Here is a 12,115-nt window from a genome sequence, read left to right on the forward strand (position 1 = left end):
AAATGTCATCAATAGACCTAGACTCACGTGGGGACATGAGATAGAATTGAAAGCTAACCAATGAATATGACAGCAAAACACTTATTCTTCGTGCTGATATATCTGAAGGTAATTGCCAACCGGCCCCGATCCCTCTTGCGAATTGTCAATTCTCAAACCTTATACATGATTGAAGTCATCATTCCACTCAAATAAGGCCTTGTGTTTTCCCTAAACACATTGAATGGTCTGTGGATCAGTTCCCCCGTTGGTAAAACAAACCCTAAACAAACATAGAAATTAGTTTGCTCAGTCCAAAGAAACGTTGGCCGACCGGCGGATACGTGTTCCCTTACAGTGCCATAATACCAACGAACACCCAAAATTTACATACGATAAAATATCTGCAATCCCGAATATAAAAGAATCAAAACCTCTACTCATTTGAAATAAAATAAGAAAGCAAAAAAAAAAGTTGAATATCCAAGGCTCCGCCGATGAAACACCCAATAAAAAATAGGTAACAAGGACGAAATTAGCTGAGCACCGACCGGCTGGTTTGCCACCTATTTTTCGGGCGAAGACTTTTGAGGCGACACCTGGTAGTCGCTAGTCGCTGGTGAAACGCCAATTATTTGAATATGCCAATTTTTCTTATTGCCGCATTTTTTCATTTTTCGGATCGAATTTTTTCTCTGAAAATCTATTTTTCACTATTTTTAGAATGCAAACTGTGTTTCTGGATGTTTTCTGTGCACTTTTATTGTCCTTGCATCGAAAATTGACGGCCCTTAATGCGAGGAAAAGATTTTTTTTCATTTGCCGGAATTCGATTTTCACAAACTGTCACCACTCGCGTCAGTCAAAAATGTGTCGAAAAATGAAATTTTTTCACTTTGTATAATCGTTAAATTACACCGTTATTCACACTTCCGATAACCGGGAGGCAGTAAACTGTGCCGAAAATGATGAAAATTAAACGACTCGAAGGGAGCTCTACGAGAGTCAACCGCTCGCGACAAAGATACACACTCCAATCACACTTAAATAAACATATAACAAATTTACATTAAAACTATTTACATAAAAACTATAAAATGACTAAAACTGATTTTCAATAGGCATCCCAAAAACCTATTTAACCTCATTCATATAATGAAGAGTTCTTGCACATTTTCTTTTAGCGACATTAAATCAGCTAGAGACTACCTAGTACGGAAAGTTATGAAAATTTAGAGCCAAAGTACTCACGTGAAAACAAGGATTTAACATATACAGATCGGAAAACTAGAAATGATAGGATCATTAAGTACAGGCTTAAAATCTTCCGGACTAATCTTTTATCTTCTGCTGGTATGAGTCGAGCTTAGGCAGAGTTACTACGAATCGCTCAAATCTACCAACATGCCTCACTGCAAAAGCAGATTCCTCTTTACCATGAGAACCGACATATTTCCTATCTGCAGATTCCAAAAACTTGCATAACTAGAATTTTAATAACTTTTGTTACTTAGTAGTCTCTAGCTGATTTAATGTCGTTAAAGATAAAAAAAGATAGAAGTAAAATAAGTTGTTATCCAAACAAATAACATCTATATAATTCCAAAAGTTCTTGTAGGATTATATTACTATTATGTTTTAGAAGAAAGTTAAAAGTATCTCTTGTAATCGCTTTCCAAGTAATACCTTCTGGAATATAATCCTTTGCAGCAAAAAGTTTATAATTTTTAGCCAAAGCAAAAAATGAAAATGATCACCAGCACTCTTGTATTTTTATGACGGTAACCGAATGTTTGCTGCAGTTACCGCTTCCTCTCACCAAACTAATCATGTCATCGATAGAGTTTCCTGATTTCAACGAAGTTGCACCAATTGTTGACTTTATCGGGGCGTTCTAAGATTGCACGGCTTGCTTATACAAAATTAGTTATGTAGTAAATTTCACATATTTCTCGTAAGCCTTCAACATTATAATGATACAGGTCGGACTCGATTATCCGGGAATTTCGAAAAACTCTCATCCCGGATAATCGTTGTAAAGATATGTTGTGTAAACCAAAAGTTATAGTCGTTTAGAAACGTTTATCAACAACATTGCATGAAGGGCTTAAAGATGCCATCGGAATTCTGAGCAGGAATCAATTGTTGAAGAGGATAATGGGAGAAGAGCAATATTGTGTCAAAGTCCACTGGAACTCAAAGCAGGATATTCATCAGAATTTTACACCGCATTGCATTGAAAATAGGAACACGATTCTAGCAGAATCTTGAATAAATCACAATCCTCAGAAGAATTAAGTTTGTTTTGTTTTTCTCTAGAATCCTGCATCAAAATTATTCAGAGAAAAACGCTTTTAATCCACCTAACAGTGTGATGAGACATTTCTTATAACTCTTATCACTCTCTTCGGATATTATATCGTTTGAGAACATTTAGAACTTAATGTTTCGCGATGTTTTTGATAACACATACTACATGGGATAGTGGCAAGACTCAGAGAATCGCTTAAATTAGCATAGGAGAACATCAGTGCTAGAAATCTCAAACCAAATCAATGGGAAAGCGAAAAATGGTCCATAAAATAGACATTCAAACGAATTATTGCTAATGCTCTGTTTATAAAATATCTAAATTCCTCAATCAATGCATTGTGGTGGGAGAACTGAATTTTCCTAAGGGGGTTATATATTGTGCTGAGCCAAAAAAATCAAATTTTTTTTTTTGAATCGATTTGAAGTTTTTACTTTACTTACATTTCCAACGCGACTGAGAACTAAGAATTGAAATCGCAGCTCCTTATATCACGCTACCTCTGAAGTGCATGCGTGCATAGTTCAAAAACTTTACTTCGACATCGACTTTTTCTAAAAGTGCCTTCCCAGTAGTATCCTTCATTTGAATTATTATCGCTAATCCTAATGCCAAAGAACAAATGAAAACCTATGAAAACCTCTCGAAACCGAACCGTTTAAAAAATCATCATCACTCACTACTGGAATTTTCATTTTCACGAAACTTTTCGATAACCTTCCATCACTTGCGTTAATGCACTAGGTGCACAATGCTCTGCAAATCTAGCGAAATCGTCTTAAGCACCAGCGGGTCTCATTCAGAGCCATTTGCCCGGCGAGTTAAATCTGTAAAGAATACTAAAAATTAACTTCTATTCCATAATCTTCAGTTCAGCAATTCGAGCGACCGTGCTCACTACAAGCCATGAAAAATAAACTGAGTTGTGAAACGACGGTCACTATTTATTAAAAAATCACGGCTTTATAAAAAATAAAACTATTAAAAAATTTCAAATAGTTCATAATATTCACAAATTTATTAGGGTAAAATGTTCAATAAGCTTTTGTAATATTGTGTAGGAAAAAAGCTGAAAATTTCAGTATTTTCTCTATATTATTTAGTGTTGCTAGTTTTATATTTTTTAACTGAATGTCAGTCTTGACAGTACCAGTTACCTGAGTCACTGCGAGGTAGTCATTTTTGAGATACAGTTTCAGAACGAAGGTGTCTTATCATGTCGTTGATTCTACGCCGTTCTTAGCAGTTGGATCTTGCTCGTTCGTTCGCAATTTGCGCATCTAACGACTCACTGTGACGCTCTTTAAACCATTTCGCTTGGTACGTCATTCATGGTTATCAGTGACCACACTTTGGACTACTTTGTGATGAACAGTTATTAACTGTAACAGGGAGGAACAAATTTTCATATGCTTGGTTACTCGTTCACTTAGCAACACTGCTCATAACAAAAATTAGGCAAAATTTCTGTCTGCAGGAATGTATTGTTTTATTTCAATCTATTGAAACCTACACCAAATGCATCCTGCTACCAGCACAGAAATAATACAACCAGGACACAGCACACAATACTGTCAACCCAGTGCACCGGTCTAGTTGTACAGACCCGAAGTAAAAACTCTGTAGCTTCCTAACCTTCAGTTTCCATCAAATGAAGTTATAAACATATATCAGAACATGATTCCGTAAAAAACCGCAAAACCTAGAAAATCAGCCTAAAAAGTCACATAAAAATATCATATACAAATCTCATAGTATGTATCGAAACATCGTTTCTGGTATGTTTCGAAAACCTGTATTTTCCTTCTTGGGGACCACTATAAATTACAAATATACTAGATACTCTCGATTCCACTCTACTTTATTTTCGACACGTCCTTGAGGAAATACGTGGAATCCCGGATCACCTGCGCTCTCTGGAGATCCCTAAAATATTCATAAGTAAATACCAACTACATTGACTGCCATAAAATGTTCTACACTGATGGGTGACGAATCAATGAGGCCACTGGCTTCGGTATTTTCAAACAATAACATCTCGATCTCTTTCAAGCTTGCAGAACCTGCCTCTGTTTACACAGCCGAACTAGCAGCAGTTCACTATAGTCTGGAAATCATTGATACTTTATATTTCATCCTCACATATAGCCTCAGCACTAGACTGCCCAGAAAAATGATGAATTTTTGAAAACTTAATCGGCCCACCCATGAGTCGATTCCTAGTCCCACCAGAAGTATTTGTACCAAATTTGAAGCAAATCGGACAAGTCTAGCTACCGGACCAACGTGCCTGAAGTTTGTATGGGATTTTTTAACAATTTACATGGAGAAAACCCACTAGTTCGTATTTTCGCCCTTAGGTGGCACTGTATGCATCGTATTATAACTGTAAGTGAAAATAGGAAAGATAATTTAATTGTCTACAACTTTGCCGAAGACTGCTAGTCAATCCGGCTTTGTTAAAAGAAGTTATTAAACATTTACCAAAGTGATGTGTGAGTCAGTTTTTCATGGTGCCTAGTAGTGCATGGTTATGTATCAGTACTCAAGTCCCGCGAACTATACATTTTTGTGAAATAATTGTTAAATTTAGCTGAATAGTATGTTTACAAGAATTGTAGTAAATAATACGAGTTATGTTTTGGTAAGAAAATTTTAATTCCACCTTTGACCGCATAGAGGGCGCCAACCCTAACTTTTCACAGAAGAGAGATAGAGTATCAAGATGTTCGGAAGAAATACTGAAAAATGCCTGTTCTATAACTTTGTAGAAGATACCAATATTCTATCTTTCTCCGTTGAAAAGTTAGTGTTGGCGCCCTCTATGCGGTAACATGTGGAACTAAAATTTTCTAATCAACACATGACTCGTATTATGTACTATAATTCTTCTGAATATACCATTGAGCTAAACCTAACGATAATTTCACAAAAAAGTTTAATTCATGCGAATCGAGTACTGATACACAACCATGCACTGTTAGGCCCCATGCAAAACTGGCTCAGACATCCCTTCGTTAAAAGTTTAATAACTTCTTTTAACAAAGCCGGATTGACTAGCAGTCTACGGCAAAGTTGTAGACAATTAAATTATCTTTCTTATTTTCACTTACAGTGATAATACGATGCATACAGTGCCCATACAAACTTCAGGCACGTTGGTCCGGTAGCTAGACTTGTCCGATTTGTTTCAAATTTGGTGCAAGTACTCCTGGTGGGACTAGGCATCGACTCAGGGGTGGGCCGATAGGGGTCATTTTTTTCTGTCACTCTACTCAGCACTATTAAGGCACTAAGCTCATTAAAGCTTGATAATCACGCTCCGTTCTTTTTGAAGGAGATACGAGAATACTTGACTAAATTAACAATTAAATCTTATCAAATTGCCTTAGATACTCGCTCATTGCTCCATACCGGGTAATAAGAGATCGGATAATTTATCTAAAATAGGGGCACTGGACGGTGACATCTATGAAAGACCTATTGCCTTCAATGAATTTTACAGCGCTTCTCGTCAGAGGACGCTTACTAGTTGGCAAACATCATGGGACAATGGAGATCTGGGACGGTGGTTGCACTCCATTATCCCTAAAGTATCAACAAAGGCATGGTTCAAAGGGTTGGATCTAAGTCGAAACTTCATTCGTGTAATGTCTAGGCTCATGTCCAACCATTATACGTTGAATGCGCTCAATGTGCTTGCGGAGAGAGTTACGAAGACGAAGACATTGAACATGTTGTTTGGTCTTGCACAGATTATCGTGAAGCCAGATCCCAATTAATAGACTCCTTACGAGCCAGAAGAAAACCACCCTAGGCTCCTCTTCGTGATATCCTCGCTTTACGAAATATTACATACATGGGCCATATTTATCATTTCCTGAAAACAATATATATATACAAATATAATTATCCCCACTATGTTCCTAGTTTTTTTTTTAATAGCCGTAAACCTGGGAATAGATATTAGTTTGAACACTTAGGAGATTTTACTCATATTCCTTGATTAAACTATGTTCTGGACTAAGAAGTCGAAAAAATTCTAATTTAGCCTCTGTTTCACCATTGAAGATGCTACCCATCAAAAACGCATCGTCTCTGTATTTAACGATATTTATCTAGATTTGAAAAAAAATGTTCCAATCTTAAGGACAATCCTCTGCAACGAGCAAATGCAGCGGTATTACCTTCGATGCACATATTCGTACTGCACGTACTAACAGCACCAGAACCTGCATAAAAATGAAATCGAAAAACTGCCATCTGATGGTAACGAGTGTAATTCGATTTAATATTAATGCAATCAAATTGAATTCCAGATTGCTGCGATTGGGCAATCATCTTCATTTACTTCCTGTTTCTTTCGTTTCTTCTTAGACTTCCATCCGAATTTCGATGGGTTCTTCAGTTTCCTTCGATCGTTCAAATTAGTTTTTTTTCCAGATAATTTGACTGAACGTATGTAATCTTTTCATATTTTCTCAATATCGAAAATGTTTAGAACAGGGATTTTCAGAATATGAGCCGTATTATTACCTAAAACGTGCTTGGAAAGCATGTAAACTGTCGCATATCTATAGGCATAATCTACGAAAATCGACAGTTAGCTTACATTGCATTATTGTAGGTGCGTTCCTTACATGAATCATGAACAACTGTGCGTTTTTTCTTCGTTTGCATACCTTCGGTACACATCATGCTCCCTTCGAGCTCTGCTATTCGGTTGGCTGAAAATTGAGACATACTCGCCAAATGTACCAAACCGACATTACATGACATCTGGGGGGATTCTCATAATCCTTCCGACAGCCAGACACTGTCGCACTATCGAGAGTACAGCTACAGCTCGGTTGATTTGCTGTGTGAAAATTCGCCAGCTGATGGGTGCATTACTATGCGCAGTCACAGGGATGAGTAGGTAACATGCCGTCTTGGGATTATGCTTAACAGAGCGACAAGAAAATGGGCCGCTGATGGGGAAAGAATTATGCCAGTTGTACAGACGGGTTGAACATTTGAGATTACTGACTACTGATTTTATCCGTGAGATAGTATTAGGATAATTGACATTGTCATTTTTTTAGTGAATTTGTTTGTGGTAGAGAATTGTACAAACAATGAAGCGCCTCCATTCTCAGCGTTTCTTTTGATGGAGCCACATGGTTATTTTTAACTTATTTGACGATATTGTTCACCAAACCTTGTAATGTTATTTTAACTTGTAGTTCTGAGGCTCAATGAGTGATAGCAACGAAATGTTTCAAAAAAACTTATTTATTGTATGTCTTGCATCTTCTCTGATTGTGGATTGATCAAACAATTTTATCATTGTAGATAAGTAAAGTACCTTATGTAAATCCAGGGAACTATTTTCTTCAAGAAAATTTTCAGTGATGGAATTGGTTTGAAACGAAATAACCATGACGTATGCGCGACAACCGACATCGATGAGAGGCCAATAACTGTTCTTTTCAAGTTCGAGAAAAATTCCAAAACAAATGAATAAATCAAGAGTCACCAAGTCAATAAAGAGCGCTATTTTCTGCTTTTCATAGATAGGTTTCAATAAATGGAAAAAAGAGTAAACCCGAAAGCAGGAAAAAAAATTTATCGCCATTTTTATGACCCAACGGCATGACGGGGTTCCCTTTTATATCCGCATCCATTGCAAAAGTTTTGCGCATAAACAGGCAAATCGGAAGCAATACTTTATCATCATTTCTTTTTGTGAGAGCACATTATAGGAAACGGTGTGAATCAAATTGTGAAATATGCATCTATTAAAAGAATTAATAGCGGATGGTTGTCTAATTGATTGGAACTGTACGCTGGTCCACACTTTAACTCCCCCAACAACATCACTCACCGTTCTGAAGCACGATTTGCTTTCCATTCATTTTTCGGCGGCAGAGCAAGAAATGGTTCCCAAATTGTCGTACATTGCCCTCACTGGGACAATTTCGTCTGCTCCGCCAACCTTGTAACGTCGAAACACGTGCGGACCATTCCGTCTGTACGCGCCGTACGGATGAAGATCTTTTCGTCGGGGCAAACAAGTAAATTGACATCCATCTTCCACCTCGGGAGGAACTTATCTGCTTCATTCGAGAGCAAGGTTGGCCAGGTTGGAGGTCACACCTCAGGGAATAATTCCAAAATGGGCCGGACGTGCCGCGGTCATATTTCGACATATGTCGGGAGTGCTGATGTACCTGGTCTGAAAGAGGTTTGTTTGTTAGACGGTAATAAATGTTTGAAGTGTGCTCCCCACAGGATGTCAGATGTGAAACTATTCGCTGCATGTCGTTGGCTAGATGATAGTATTTCTGTTCTAGCTGTTGCCAAAGGACGTTGTTTTTTTAAACTCGTGATCCATATGCTGAAGATTCATTTTATAAAACTCCCACGCGATATTGTTTGACCTAGAATACCAACAACTCACAGCTCATAGCTGTAACAGAAATCTCCCATTTTCCGCAAAGCCACCGATTTTTTACGATACCATCATCTGCGCAGCAAACGTCGAAACAAGTTTGAAAATTATGAGGTTCCGTTGCCACCATTTGCAGTAGAAAGGAAAAGTCACTCATCCGGTGGGAACCATTCGAGCAGACCACTTTGCATCATCACACTCGGGCCGAGTGTCAGCGGTTGGCTATACACTATCAACGCGCCACATAGGAAGTACCATTAGGGGCAAAAAAAAATCCAAAATCAACAGTCGGTTTATCATTTTCACGACATCATGTTTCCATGTGGCAGGCAGAGGGTAGTTACAACCCGCAGCCACCAGTTTTCGTCTTCATCCCAGGAAATGTCGCATCCTGTCGGACATCTCATGTTTATCCACTAGGTACGAGACACGCCCCGGGTAACATGTGGGCTCCCGCGTGGAACGATCTGTTATTATTATTTGTTTCCTCTTCTGTCGGTCGGTCAGTGACAGGCAGGTGGCAAAAATCCCATAGTTATAGTTCTCTGGAGGGACATGACCTGCATCACAGCGATGATAGTGTTGGTACCGTTCAGTTTCGATGTGCAATTATCCAGTTTTATATCTAAATCGAAAATGTTGGATGGCAGCAAAACTGAAATTTGATATTAATGCCAATTACAATGGAAATTAGATTTTACAGAAAACATTTCGTAGAAATGTAATGGAGATTTGCACTAATTAAATACGATTTTTTCTCATTGTTGGATTAAAAATGGAATTCCATTTCCAGTGAACAGATACAAGCTCGGACGAGGATTTGCATTCTAATTAAAAGTCATTCCGATTTTCGAGTAGAAATGAAAAAAAAATATCGCATATTACCCATGGTACCGTTCATCGGTGGGCTCGCGGTATTTTGTTATGGGATATCACATCTCGTAAGCTGTCAGTTGGGTGAAATTAAAATTAATTTGATATGTTGGAAATTAATGCTCGAAATTCAGTTGGTTGTTACGACCTTATGTTTAAGCATTCAATCCATATTTAAACGGAAAACAGCGAATTAATAGTACAGGTCAGCACAGTGACCAGAATTTGGCATAGATGTCGTATGTTTAGAGAGAAAATTTAATGTCAAATTCTAACCACTTCAAATATAAGTGTAGACCAATTTTATGGTCGATGTTCTTGCTCGAGCCCTGTTTGAGATTGAACAGTGTTACTTCTCGAACAGCTACTAATTTTCAAACTCTTGCTGCTTATCATCAGGATCAGAGTATAGTTGAAATATATTTTTTAATCAAATCGATCCCGCAACTGAAACTACACTTATTCTACTTCCTCCGGGACAAAGACCTTATCGTTGCCCGGAACAGAGCAATGACAAGAGACCAAAAGCAAGGTAATCTGAAAATACATATCAGATGAAGCACTTAGAAGTATCCGTATTATCGTATAAATTCTATCGAAGAGGGCTTAGGCATGAGCCTTGGGGAAGGCCCAACTGAATCTCAACATAGTAGTAGATATGCTTTTCAAACAACAATGCCAACAAAAAATTGTTCAATATTATTGAAAGACTATGCTAGTGCAGCTTCTCAGAAAGAATATTGATAAAAACTGAATGAAAAGCCCCCTAAATGTCCAAGAAAACTGATGTTAGATTTCTGTTGATAACAACGCAAGTCAATCGTTCGTCCCTTTGCCTAGACGTCAGTAGCCATTTGCTTCGACCCAATTGTCGAGACGGAACAGGATCATTTTCTCGCACAACTTCCGGATACAGGAGAGCACTGCAATTGGCCGATAGGAGTTGTGATCGGAGGCTGTTTTTTTTAGTTGTGTGTAGGGTTCGTCGCGGTTGCGGTAATTACCGCACCCGAACCACAAAAACTGCGGTGCGGTGAGACACTTTTTCTCGCGGATGCGGTGCGGGAAATGAGCTTTTACCGCGCGGTATTACCGCAAAAGCGCTTAAAAAAATAATTGATAAAGTCTGCAGTCTGCATTAAAAAGTGAATTAAAACTTTGAATTTTACAATTTAAGAACGACGCAAATTATTACCTTACAATAGGGAAACATAATAAACATTCGATTGCTCCAATTTCCATGGACTTGACAATGATTTGAAAAGAAATCCAAATATAATCTGTATTGGACCTATCGTTACTTGATTTTTTACAATTTGTTTATTCTAATATGATAAAACAATCTGTTACTAACAAAATAAAATCTATAAGCTGTGTCCAATATGATTTGTCATCTTTATTTTTACGACATATTTTGATCACTTTGAAAAATTTACAAGCGAACCTTTTCAAATATATAAAATGCACAATCCAATCATTGAAAAACAACTGAATTGTACTGTTAAATCCATTTTCAAAATGTATCATTTCTCCCGATTCCTCTTGGAAATCGTGAAATTATGAATCGTTTACGATGACATTTTCTCAACTGTGAATTTTGATAAATTTGGAGAACTTGAAGAAGAACTTAAAAAAGTCTTAAGACTTAAAAACAACCCAAAGAATGAAATTATCATCATCAAACCAATCGAATTTGGAGGAATCAGCAGTAAGGGAGACAAATATTTAAAAAGCGTCCAAAATAAGGAGGGGTCCAAAATTAGACTGATAACCTTATCATTCGTTCTTCAACATTGTATATCTATTTCTGTTGGTTTCTGTGTAAATTCGCAATGAATTTTTCTGCAGTTCGTTTTTAAGACTTTTTCTACATAATTTTTTTTTCGCATACGTCCATTGTTCGTCCAACTGGGAATATTTTCTTCCAAATTAACAACTAATATTTTTTCAATTAGGAGTATTTTGTAACTTTTTGAAATTAAAGCTTTCGAAGTTAGTGTAGAGTATTTCGATTATTTTTGTGTTTCTCAAAGCCTCCCTTCATATTGTGACGAGTGTCAAAGTTAGGCCAGATACCAAATTTTGCACAGGACAATTTTTGACCCCTACCAACCTCAATTGAAGTTTTTGCCATTGGCATTACGGAAAAATATTAGAAAAAATACATAAAAAGGTAGAACTTTCGAACTAGCTATTAGAAAATTACAACTCATACCATTTTAAGGGAGCAATCTTAGTATTTGAATAAGAATACATAAATTTCTTGAAAAATACGAAGTAAGTGTTTTGACGTATTTTGTTCCTAAAATATTTGTAAAAACATTTCTGCTGTATGCTGTAAATCATACATCTTTTGCATTTTTTCAAATGTCCTTCAACAACTCTGTACCGGTTGAAATGGGAGGGATACCTGTTATGTTATGTGTAGAACGATTTCTGATAATTAAATTAAAAGTTTTCCTATTAATTATTAATTATTATTATCTCCCATGTATTACACAATCTAAACTGAATTAACT

This window comes from Topomyia yanbarensis, chromosome 2 (assembly GCF_030247195.1).
Source record: "Topomyia yanbarensis strain Yona2022 chromosome 2, ASM3024719v1, whole genome shotgun sequence".
NCBI lineage: Eukaryota > Metazoa > Arthropoda > Insecta > Diptera > Culicidae > Topomyia > Topomyia yanbarensis.